This window comes from Sapajus apella, unplaced genomic scaffold (genome assembly GCF_009761245.1).
Source record: "Sapajus apella isolate SASKATOON/1434 unplaced genomic scaffold, GSC_monkey_1.0 scaffold23, whole genome shotgun sequence".
In the NCBI taxonomy this organism is placed as follows: Eukaryota; Metazoa; Chordata; class Mammalia; order Primates; family Cebidae; genus Sapajus; species Sapajus apella.
The window spans coordinates 32,847,933-32,861,347 of NW_022436963.1; the positions used below are offsets into that span (position 1 = coordinate 32,847,933).

At 35.1% G+C, this 13,415-nt stretch overlaps 1 long non-coding RNA gene across 1 annotated transcript in view; it reads right to left on the reverse strand.

The window, feature by feature from the left end:
- LOC116559215 overlaps positions 1–13,415 on the reverse strand; it is a 158,367-nt gene that overhangs the window by 141,122 nt on the left and 3,830 nt on the right. Inside the window, exon 2 of the long non-coding RNA XR_004272381.1 lies at positions 1,104–1,192. This is a non-coding gene — a long non-coding RNA (uncharacterized LOC116559215). The remainder of the gene's footprint in view (positions 1–1,103; positions 1,193–13,415) is intronic.

A 13,415-nucleotide genomic window follows, 5' to 3' on the forward strand; every position in this document is an offset into this window, starting at 1 on the left:
AAACTGTGAGCCAATTATAAATGAATTATAAATGATTCACTTCTTTACTTATAAATCACTCAGTGTCTTGTAGTTTCTTTATAGCAATGCAAAGAAGGCCTCATCCAATGGTAATCTAAAAAAAAAAAAATGCATGTTAAATCAGATTGGGTTTCTATGTGAATTAGAAAACAAAGACTGATGAAATTTGTTTCTAATGTATACATCAGTAAAGAAAGGCAGATACTGATGAAATTTGTATAAATATTTAGTTTTCTAATATATTAAAATTTACAGAACTTTAGAAGGAAGGTAACTGACTTAGCTATCAATCACAGTAAAACTAGCAAAGTAGCTATAGGTTTAATCGGTCAACCTTTGTGTTTAAAATGAGACAAATTATTTTTGCCACCATACCAGCAAATATAAGACAAAGCACAATATTCTCTGATTATAAATTGGAGAACTTGGTTAGAAACTAATTCCTGTTTATCAGATGACTTAGGATATCATTTAACTACGATTTAAGCTATCATTTAACTGTCATCCTTAAATAATGTTATGACAAAGTAGATTTTCATTTTCATAAAAATTGCTATTGTCATTGTCATCTTTCTCATCATCATCCACATTTTATTTCCATGATACTTTACAATAGTCAAGTGTCACACTGCCCAAGATAAGTATATCAAACATGGTACCATATTTTGGTCAAAAGTTGATTTGGCTCTGAATTTACAAAAGGAGAAAAAGAGAAGAATCTGGATTGAAATAGTTTTATAGATGTAATCTATTAAACATATATTAATATACCAGAAAACTCATTTGGATCACCATTTTTTCTTGTAGGTAGAGCACTTGACTGAAGGTAGAAAAATATGGCTTAGTCATTAAGTAATTTCCCAAAACGTACTTAATCCTTTTGGGACTTGTTTCAGCTGTAGAACTAAGTGAACAAAGTCAAACTTAAGTCAACACAGGTACGTAGCTTACATAGCTACTGTCTTTCAAAACATCTTTGAACTGTCTTAGTGGAATGTCACTTCACATTTTCCTGACATCTTTAACACTATTTCAGTTTCCAAAACAGTTGCCAACTCTCTACCCAACTCTTTCCACTCTACTTTGGGTTATGTAACTTCCTGGCTTTTCATTCTTTGTGTAGAAATAGATCAGAATGTTTTTCTTGGTGACTTATTTTAGAGGATTCCAGCTGTGGAAACAAGCACATATGAAAAGACATAGCAGATTTCATCTAAATATTCTTTTAGAATTTTGCCAATCATAAATGTTTCTAGAAAACAGTGCTCTTGAAATTCTCCATTAGTATTTGCCCAAATTCATTTATTCAGTTTGGTCCAGAAAGAAGGGATTTGGTAATTTAAAGTGTAAATATAGGACTCAATATTTCATTTATTCAGAAGGGGGCACACTTGTTCTTTTAATAGCAGATGTATTTAGATTTGCTGGTATACAACGTTTATACATAAACTTGCCACAGATAACAGAACTACTCCTCATCATCATGTTTTTTTAGAAAACTTAATGCTTCTTAAATGAGAAGAGTGACAGAATTCAACATGCAGGTTTCTTTTTAAAGAAGGGTTTCTTTTAAAAAGTTACAGAGTCCTTTTAGGTTAAAAACTTTGAATTTGTTCTTGTGATTTTTCAATGTGATTAGCCTTGCTGTTCATAAACACGTTTATGATCATGGAAATAACATGGTTTTGACAGCTTCTGACACATTTTAGTTTGACCTCTGACTTTTGGGAACTTCATAGCCTTAAAAACATTTTCTCTCCTGGTTTTCATTAATGATGTGTCATCCTTTGTACGCCAAGATAACACTGACCCACTGGAGAATAAAGCTTATGCAATAAGCTATCTTTCTCCCAGTGGGCTTAATTGTTCTTAGCCATAATTGTTTTTCCCAGAGATACAACATTGTCTTGGCGTGTTTGTCTAAGGAATTTACTCAAAAACCTTTGAAAATCATAGTCAGCTTCAACTACTTTGGCCTCCGTGTCCTATACACAATTAGTATTTGATCAAAAATGATAAAACCCAAGCAATTTAGAATATACAGTAATAGCTGTAATAAATGCAGAGGATACAAGAAGATAGAATACATATACAATTAAAATTGGCTTTGAGGTATTGTTAAAATTGTATATGTTGTAATCTCTCTGACAATATATGTGACAATAGGGGATATCTTTAATATATAAAGCACTTTTACAAATAATAATGAATAGTTAAGATAATTCAATAGAAAAATATGCAAAGGTTGAAGATGGTCATTTGACAATTTCTAATATGGATGAATGGGAAATTATCATTATACTATATTCGATGTATACAAGAAAACAGACCTAGTCTATGTGGTTGATATAGTTCACATTTTTGTCTCTGTTCAAAACTTATGTTGTGTTGTAAATCCCAGTGTTGGAGATGGAGCCTGGTGGGAGGTGGTTGGATAATAGAAGCAGATTTCTCGTGAATGGTTTAGCACCATCCCCTTGGTGCTGTTCTCATGATGATGAGTTCTCATGAGATCCGTTTGTTTAAAAGTATGTGTCTCTACCCCCACCGCTGTGTCTCACTCTGGCTCCCATTCTTGCCATGTGATGAGCCTGCTCCGCATTTGCATTCTGCCATTTTTGGAAGCCTGCTAAAGTCTCCCGAGAAGCAGATGCTGTATGCTTCCTATACACCCTGCAAAACTGTGAGCCAATTAAACTTCTTTACGTGTAAATTACTCAGTGTCCTCTAGTTTCTTTATAGCAATGCAAGAAAGGCCTGTTACAATGGTGACCTAAAAAATATGCATGTTAAACCAGATTGAGTTTCTATGTGAATTACTAAGATTATCATGAGCCCTACCTAAGCAGGATCTCTTTCCTTCTTTAATTCTTGGGCTGGTATTTATCACATTTTTTTTCCTTCAACATATTTTCAGCCTTTTGCCCTCACAAACTTTTCAAGAGAGCAATGTTGATACAGATATTAATTGATATTTCATTTCCAGATTAAAATCTTGTAATATATATCACTGATTTCAGTATATATATCCCTTGACTAACCATTCACCATCTTTTTTAAGGAAATGATCTGAGAAAGAGATAACTGTATAAGGATGTTTATTACCATGATGCTTAAAGTAGTGAGCAGTAGGTAACCACATAAATATCAAGGAAAACTACTTAGGTAAATGTGTTATGCTAAAATCCTTTAAATTATTACTTCATAACTATTAATACCATAAAGAGAGTCTACACCTATTGATTTTTTAAGTCTAAATATGTGGTAAATTGAAAAAGTAGGTTAACAGAAAGATTATGGGGTAATTCTGATTTTATGAGGGAAGCATCATTCTACCCTCTATGTTCATGAGATAAATTTTTTAGTTTGCACATATAAATGAAGACATGAAATACTTGTCTTTCTTTGCCTTGCTTATTTTGCTTAACATAATGTCCTCCAGTTTCATCCATGTTGTAAACGACAGGATTTTATTTTTTGTGGCTGAATACTATTCCATTGTCTATATAGGCCACATTTTCTTTATCCATTCATCCACTGATGAACACTTAGGTTGATTCCAAATCTTCACTGTTGTGACTAGTGCTGCAGTAAACCTGGGAGTGCTGACATTTATTTGATGTACTGAGTTTTCTTTCTTTTGCTTATGTATCTCCTTTATTTGGGACCATATGGTGGTTTTATTTTTAGCTTTTTGAGAAACCTCTATACTGTTTTCATAGTGGCTGTACTAAATTACATTCCCATCAGCAGTGTGCAAGCTTTCCCCTTTCTCTGCATCCTTACTGGAATCCATTATTTTTTGTCTTTTTGATAAAAGACATTTTCACTGGGGTGATATGATATCTCATTGTAGTTTTGAATAGCAGTTTTTAGATGATTATTGATGTTGGCCATTTGTATGTCTTCTTTTGAGAAATGTCTATTGAGATCTTTAGTGCATTTTAAATTAGATTATTTGTTGACTTTTTTTTTAAAACTATTGAATTGTTTGAATTTCTTATATATTCTGGCCATTAACCCCTTGTCAATTGAATAGTTTGCAAATATTTTTTTTCCGTTCTGTATGTTGTCTCTTTGTTTGTTACGTGCTAACTAGCCTTGGTTGCATTATATTGGCCATGCAATTCACAAAACTAGTCTAAATGCAACAGTCATCCTGGCTCATGCCTATAATCCCAGCACTTTGAGACGCCAAGGCAGGTGGATCACCTGAGGTCAGGAGTTTGAGACCAACCTGGCCAACATGGTGAAACCCCGTCTCTACTAAAAATACAAAAAATTAGCCAGGTGTGGTGGCGGGCGCCTTTAATCCCAGCTTCTCCAGAGGCTGAGGCAGGAGAGTTGCTTGAACATGGGAGGCAGAGGTTGTAGTGAGCCGAGATGGTGCCACTGCATTCCAGCCTGGCAATAAGAGTGAGACTCCATCTTCAAAACAAAACAAAACAAAAAACATTCAACAAAGAGATCTCACTCCTTGTTGGAAAAAAACTGAAATTTTACATTACAGAGAGCAAAGGAAGGAGTAAAGAATAGGGATCATTTTTATAGTCTGCTCCTCTAGCTAAATTCTGAGAAAACACACTAAATATAGAAACCCAAACCATGAATCCAAGACAGAGAAAAAGGTTTACTATGTCATGAGTAGGTATCAAAAAAAAACAGGTTTTCAAGTTCTTGAAGCATACATGTGAGATTCCTATCCCAGGTCCTTCATTTTCTAACTACAGAAACTTAAATAATGCATCTGTATGAATATTTTTCTTCTTTAAAATGCGGGTAATACCTACGATTCTCATCTTTGTTGTTGTTAAGAATAAAACCGGATTACTTTTTAAAAAGTTCTTTACTGGGGCTTCACATTGTAGGTGCTTCATAAGTGTCTAGAATAATTCACTAACATTATTATGATTAACCATGCTGTAGTTATTAGTGAATCATACTGGACAAATTAATGAACTAGCAAATAGAAACAAAGAATCTATACAGTGGAAATAAGACTAACGTCAAAGATATTTGGTTGGGATCATGGATTCTAGGTCTGTGCAACCTTAGGCAAGTTACAGTATTTCTCTGGACCTGTGTTGTTTCTAAGAAAATAATGCGGCTGCTTAGAGCTGAAATGTCAATCTGCTCTAAGAAAATTACAACTTTCTCACTTTCATTTTCCAAATTGTATTACTGCTCACAAAACAATATAATATTATTGTATCAGAGAGTTTCAGGGCAAACAAAGATGATCAAGTAAATGTTTGAATGTTTGGGAAAAGAGTGGACCAGGGTGAGGAGGCCCAAAGTTATCACCCCAGTTGTTAAGTAGCTGAGAAGAACTCCACACCTGTTTAATATTTCTGGTCAACAGGTTTGTCTGATGTTATTCCAAATGATTTTTGTTTTCAGTTATAGTAACGTGTGACTAATTGCTGGTATGTGTTCTTAATGAGCATGTATCAAATTTAAAAATAAAATATTACTTAAAAATACCACAAACAAAATCACACAACTTTGAAGCTGAGTTCTGTTAAGTAGCTGATTGTGTGAATTGTATAAGAATATGAGATATAACCTAATGAACTAATGCACCTTCCAGTATCTATCATACACTACTCTGGTTAGCACCAGTGGCTCCAAATGACAACAAAGCGTCATGACATCAAACAGTAGAGAAGAATTCCACCAAAGAATACTGAACACTTGTATTAGGAAAATAGGAAAAGGAAGAAAAATATGAAATAGTGGCAGTTTCTTTCTTTGGACAAAGTCTGAGTAAAACCTATTACCCTCAGGGTAGAAAGTTGCTTGAAGTGGGAAATCATACTTCGAGCTGAAATCTTGGGACATTTTTCACAAACCTATTAACTTCTCTATAGCTTCCCATTAAACATTACAAGTGGTTTATTTCCATACCATGTGGGCCAGTGGGCCAAATTTTGCTTTGAATTTCTCATTCTTTTCTTTTCTTTGGCCGTTTTACTGATGTTCGTGAAATTTCTCTTTTTTTTATTTTTTATTTTTTTATTTTTTGAGACAGAGTCTGACTCTGTCACCCATGCTGGAGTGCAGTAGCGCCATCTTAGCTCACTGCAGCATCCATCTCCTGAGTTCAAGCAATTCTCCTGCCCCATCTCCTGAGTAGCTGGAATTACAGGTGCATGTCACAGTGCCTGGCTAATTTTTGTATTTTTAATAGAGACAGAGTTTCATATCAATGGAAAAATGTTTTTCTTTCATTCCTAACTTTTAGGAGATTCCTTGTGATCCTCATAATCTTTTAGCAAGGGATGTTCCAAACAAAAGGACAAGAACAAATAAACAAAAAACCTATATAAAATCATTTTAGTGATGCTTTGCAGAGATTGAATAACTTATGCCTGTAAACTTGGGTAGTTATATAGCCACTGGAGCTCCAAGTTTTTCATCTATGAAATCAGGATAATGATGATAAATAATATTGTAAGTTTTTTCTGACAAATTACGTTTTATATACATTATCTCTTGTAATCTTTACAATAACGTTGTGAGACAGGTATTGTCACACGCAGCAACATTTAAAAATGTCATTACACAAATCATCATACTCTCTATGTCTATAAGATAAATTTTGGCATAATGGCATTACACATATCCATGGCGGTGAATATGTACCAGTCAGAAATTCTCATTTAACATTGGTTATGTCTGGAGGAAGAATTACTTGTTAATATGCAACAGATCTTTCTGAAGCACCTCATATGTGTCTATCACTTAGTGCTGTATGGGTTTATCACAGTTCTTTATGATAAAGATAGAGCAATGAACAAGATAGAACAGGGCTCATCCATGAAAAGCTTATATACAAGTGGGAGTGGGAAAAGACTATGGATTAAGAAACAAAAAATAAACATATAATTCAAAAAGGGAAATGGTGCTGTGAAGATTATATAACAGGGTGATGGGATATAAAAGGAATGGGAGTGTCCTGGAGATACTACAGCTAGAATGATCGGGGATTATATGAGTAGGTGACAGTTGTTCTGAATGTTGGCCACTATAGTGCAACAGAATCTTGGTCATACAAATACCAACCTACGTAGACTTACACATAAATAAGCATAGGTGAATTTAGTGGATGACCTAGTGTGGCCTAGTCATGATCCAACACCCAATCACCCTGCCAAAGTAGAGCCACCTTGCTGACCTGTGGCTGGTTTTAGACACTTGAGGAAGTTTCATCAAAATTAACATACCACCCAATAGAGCCCAGCTCAAATTTCTGGCACAAAGAAACATGAGTTAAGTAGTTACATATTAATTTGTGGTAGTGATAGTGAACTAATGCAATTAATATTATTATTATTTTAAGGAAGAGAGGGTTGAAGCTCAGAGATTATCTTTCTTGCTTTAAGATCACACAACTAGTAAGCAGAGGAACTAGTCTTCCAGACTCCATCATAGAAGGGCAAAAATCATTTTTGCAGCTACATCTTCAATTTCTATATCCAAGTTGGTGTATCAATGTGTTTTAAGGTTGTGCAGCTCCGATTTGTCATGATGTAGCCATGCAGCGACACCTTGAAATGTATTTAATGCTGGTCGTAATGAATGCCTACAATGTGGTTGATATGGTTTGGCTGTTTTCCCACCCAATATCATCTTGAATTGTAATAATTCCCACATGTCAAGGGCAGGACCAGGTGGAGATATTTGAACCATGGGAGTGGTTTCCCCACTACTGTTTCAAGTGAATAGGTCTCACAAGATCTGATGGTTTTGTAAATGGGAGTTCCCCTGCACAAGCTCTCTCTTGCCTGCTGCCATGTAAGATGTGCCTTTATTTCTCCTCTGCATTTCACCACGACTGTGAGGCCTCCTAAACAATGTGAAACTGTGAGTCCATTAAACCTCTTTCCTTTATAAGGTACCTAATGTCAAGTATGTCTTTATTAGCAGTGTGAAGACAAATTAATACAATGGTCAATATATGAGGGAGCTGTCCAGAGCTGAACTTGCCATCACAATGACCCTGAAGGAGGGGTGAGAACAGGCTCCTAAGTTTTGCATATTTAATTTTATGCGTATTAAGACCAAGATTCCAGATGAAAGTTCTAATGAAATTTCCTAGAAGAAACTGCTTTCTGTAGTCAATACAACGGCTCAAATGAATTTGGTTCCATTTTAAAAGTTCACATGCAAAAATAAGTAAAGCACCTTGAAACTACAAATGAAGAGGTTACCTCAAAATACACAGAGTCAAAAACAGGCTTCTGAGGAGGCAAATGTGTTTTAAATAAGGAAATCTCCATTCTAACTTTTTAAATGTCATTCATTCAGAAGGTAAATCAGCAGGAAAATAGAATTTGAACAAGACTTTTTCATGTCTAATTAAATAAGAATGCTATTCAATTTGTGGTTCTAATAAAATAAAATTTATAGCAGAATTTTCTGTATTCAAATATGTGAAAATATTTTTAATATACTTTAGTGTGGTTTATACTGAGTTAGTTCTGAGGATGCTAACACTAATACTTTCCACCCAAATGTTGATACATTTGTACTTATTCCATCTTAAACATTCAAATAGAGTGTTAAAATGATATCCATCATGTCATCCAAAAACCTAGAACATAATTTTCTAGTCTTTATTATAATTTCAATTATGTGGAAGTTAAACATATGTGACTGTAACACTTTTTTAGACTGTGATCTACAAAAATAAATCATTCCCCTGTTGAATAATTCAATAGGTATATATACTGGCAAAACCCATGTTCTGGTAACTTGGTTCCAACCCCCAATAACCCTATGGAAGAAGAGTTCAGTAAACTATTAAAACTCAAAACTTAACATGCAGTGTAATAGTTCTATGCTGGGGTGAACATTGTGTATTATAATTGCATATTGCAGAATCTTCTTATTTGAACTTATAGTGTCAGAGAGTTTCCAGGGAAGGTAACATGGAAGGTAATACCTGACAAATCAGTAAAAATCAGCTAAAGAGATGGAATAGAATGCTTCATCTCAGTGAACATTATTTACAAATGTATAGAGGCAATAAAAGATTTGCCATTCTTTGAAGAAGTGAGAGAAGTTCAATGAAACTAGAAGTTAGAATTCTTGAAAAGGTGAAACAGGGATCGAGAATAATAAGTCTGGAGTGGTAAGCTGGTAAGCTGGGGTTGTTGCATCATGGGAGTCCCTTTTTATCAAGTTAAAGAATTTGACCTTTCTCCTAAGAAGACTGGAATTAGAAATGTTTTAAATAAGAAAGCAGCCTGGTTAGGTTCACATTTCAGAAAAATAACTTCAGTATGAATCAAAGATCATAGACAAATGAGAGCAGCAAAGATAGAGGCTGAGAAACTCATTTGGAGCAAGCTGTGGTGGTTCCAGGTAAAAGAGATGCTATTGGCCCCAACTAGAATACTGTCAAATGGGGATAGAGACAAGTAGCTGGAAGCATCATATTTTTAGAAGATTAAATTGACAGGGCTTCAGATTGGGTATAACGGAAGATCAGAATCAAGGGCTAAAGAAGCTAACTAGATTTGTGAGATTGGTGACTGCTGGCAGATTCCTCAACAGAACTAGGAAACATAAAAGAAGTTGGCAAGCAAAACTAATGAGATCATTTGGTGTCATAGTAAGGTTTTCTTTTTGTAAGACTCCAAGTGAGATGGTTAGCAGAACTTTGTGCCTGTGGATTATGAACAAAGTTCTTTTCAGGAACAGATTCCGAGCTAGATATATAAACTTTGAGATTATCAACAAGCAGATGGTAATTAAACATGGGAATAGATAATATTACTTAGGGATGATGTATAAAGAAATGATTCTCAAACTCTGGGGTCAGATTAATTACCCAGCATACCTAATAAAATTTAAAATCCTGGGTACCAACTCCAGAGTGTCTCATTGCAAAGGTGTAGAAAGTAGTTCCCAAATCTGCCTTGTTGAAAAGTAGAGCCCCACCCAATGGTCCTGATGAAGATGATATTCTGACCCCATTCTTGCATAGTATCCTGAGTAGTATCAGAACATAAGTGATGGACAAAGAAAGAGGAAACCAGAAAGAAGACTGTAAAGAAGTAACCAGAGGTATTGAAGGAAACTCAGGAAAAGAAAACATTACAGATTCTATGAGAATATTGTGGGTACAAAGTGGTGAACAGGGTCGAAGTGTTCAGATAAAGTAAAGAAAAAAGCTAAAAACACCCACTGGATGTAGCAAAAAGGAGGTCATCACAAAGTTGGCAAGAACAATTTTGGTAGAATTATGTGGGCTGAAGCCAGATTGCAGTGGGTTGAGGGTTGAATATGAGATGAGGATAAAGAGACAAGAAGCAGAGGCAAAATGTTATAAAAGAAGTTAGGCCTAGAGGGAAGGAAGTTGCTGCAGCAGAATGTGGACTGAGGGGTGAGATGATTTTAGGAGGGAAACAAGTTGAGTGAATGTCCTATCTCACACCTGAAGTGCGCCATCCTTAATTTCATTTTAAAGTTTTGGTTTTTTTTTCCATTTATTTATTTTATTGCATTGAAGTATAATCTACATATTATAAAATTCATCTGTTTAAAGTATACAGTTCAATCGTTTTAATAAAATTACCGAGTGTACATGCATAACCACAATAGAGTATTAAAACCTTTTTATTGCTCCATATTCCATATGCCCATTTACTGTTAATCCCTGTTCTTACACTCTGCCACAGGCAAACACACATGCAGTGTATGTCTCTACAGAGTTACCTATTCTAGACATTTTACAGAAGTCATACAACATGTGGGTTCTTTTGTGTGAGGGTTCTTTTGCTTAGTATAAGGTTGGAGAGGTTCACTCCTGTTGTAACATTCATCAGCGCTTTATTCCGTTTTTATTGCTGCATTGTATTCCATTTTGTGTATAGAGCACATTTTGTATATGCATTCATCAGCTGATGGACATCTGGATAACTTCTACCTTTTTACCATCATTCATGAATGATATTGCTATGAATATTTACATGAAAATCTTTATATAAGCATAGGTTTCCATTGTTCTAGAATAGGTATCTAGAAGTCTGATTGCTGGGTTGAGAATGTCTGATTAAGTTTGTTAAGTTTGGGTTGAACTTTCTAAGAAATGGTCCAACTTCTTTCCAAAGTGGCTGCAACATTTTACATTTGCACTCTTTCATCCCTGCTCTAATAAGTACATACTTACTTACCTTTAAACCCGCATTTATTTAGTCATCTTGAAAGAGAAAGAACTGTGCCCTCTTTGGATAGTGGGGAACAAAGTAAGGTGCTGCTTTGGGTTCTGTGCATTATGATTAGGCCAAAAATGATGGAAATATGAATTAGCATCAGCCTGCCCCCTAGTGGTGGTCTAGGCTGCTGTGCAGTCAACCTCAATCCATGGGACCAAACTTCCAAGGGATCTACTCTTGCCCTCCCACCCTCCGTCACTCTACCTCCATCTTTTCTTGCAAAGACTAAACAGTGGACAGCAAGTTTAAGTATGCTCAAACAAGTTTAGAAAGCATATCGTGAGGTCCAGTGGTTCACAAACGCCAAACTCTCTAGTAGTCATATCTACCAGAGATACGGACATCTACTATCATGTGCTTAAACATCAACTGCTGGGGGACTTGGGCAAACTTATTGAAGTTCATGTAAACTCAGTTATTTTTTTAGCTCTACAATGAGGATTATGATAGCACCAGGCTTAGTTATACTGCAGTGATTCAATGAAATTTCATATATAAAGCACCTAACACAGTTAAATCTAGAGTTGGCATTCAAGAAAGAGTAAGTGTTCATATTTTATGATAATAAAAGTGGTCAAGAGTGCAGTCAAATGCTACAAGGACATTCTATTTATAAAATTATTTTTATCTGTTCTCATTGGCTTATATCCCATGTTTATGTTCTCCATTTAGAATTAAAATGCCTTTGAATTTAGAACTACTGTAGACTGTATTTATTTGACAGTCTACAGTGTTCTTTAGACAATTTATTTGATATTAATAAGAATCGTAGAAGTAACCGCAATACTGTCTTTCATTGTTTTATAGTAACAATGTATGAGAGAATTTGCTAAAATCTTCCTGTATGTAAAGTTTAATACAGAAAACATTTTCATAAGGTAAAAACCTCAGATAGTCTGTGTTGGACAAAATATTTCAGCCACATCTTTCTCTCTGCACCCATCTTCACTACCTGTTGTGCCGCTGCTGCCAATGGAAATGACAACATCAATTACAGCTGGTTGATATTTGATAAGTATAGAGGCTAGAAAAGTTTGTGTGATGTGGCTCATATCTGATTCTCATGAACTTTTGTTGCTTTTTTATCAAAGAGAAAAAGAAAGACCAGAATTAGCCTGAATCTAATGATTACTGCAGTCCGCAATTCAGCAATTCAGGATAGTTGCAGTCTCCTTCCCAAGCCACCCTAACACCTGCTTCCTTTTCCCCATTAACATAAAGTTTTCTCCCCGAAGTAGCCAAAGGCTAATTGGAAATTTTATCCATGCGAAGTAAGTCCACAGGCCTTTCGTTTTTCTCTTAACAATACTGCAGACTATGTTTGTTTAGAATTTATTCTCTGATGGCAATCGTTAAGTTATTCATTTTAATGGGTATTTTATAACTTTAAAAGGAAAATTGTTTCCAGGGAAGAGACATGCCTCTTAAATAGAAATCAGGTATCCAGGGGGAAGAACCACCTAATAAAACACTTTGGACAGCCCATCATAGCGTTTAGACACACAGTTCTAGGAGAGAAATAAGAAAGCATTTCTTTGGCCAAATGTGATCTGTACCATCCTGGTTTTTGCCTCACATGCTGTGAGAGACATTTATTCTCTTCACCATTCAATTATTTTGCCAAGGAGATGTGGGAATTAAAGTAGCGGCAATCATGGTAACATGTGTGTTAAGCATCAAAATACTTTGCACAGAGTAGACTTGCCAGTTGTATTTTCAACTTGGGTTTACATATGGAAAATATTGTTATTTCCTTCAGTGTCTTCAGTTTTTAATAGCTCCTATTCCATCTAATTTTTAAGCTGTAAATATACTCTAGTGCTTGAAAAGAAAATCAAAGTGGTCCTAATGCCAGAGGCTGGAACTAGTTTGTTTGCCAGCAAAATTCATCTTCAGTTTACGTGTACCTGAATGCTTGATTATATGTACCTAAATCCAATCGTAACTTAGCCCACAATTTTAGACTAAAAGAACCCAATGTGTAGATAAATTTGTTTGTCTCATGCGGTTTAGAAAAAAAAAAAAATCTGTGAGCAGGCATTTAAATATCAAGAGATTCCACAATCTTTATTTGGGCTTCTCTTCATAAATAAAAGATGTTAAGATGCTTTCTCATTCCTGAGTAGGACACTGGACAAGTAATGCATACTTACACTCTGCTATTTGTCC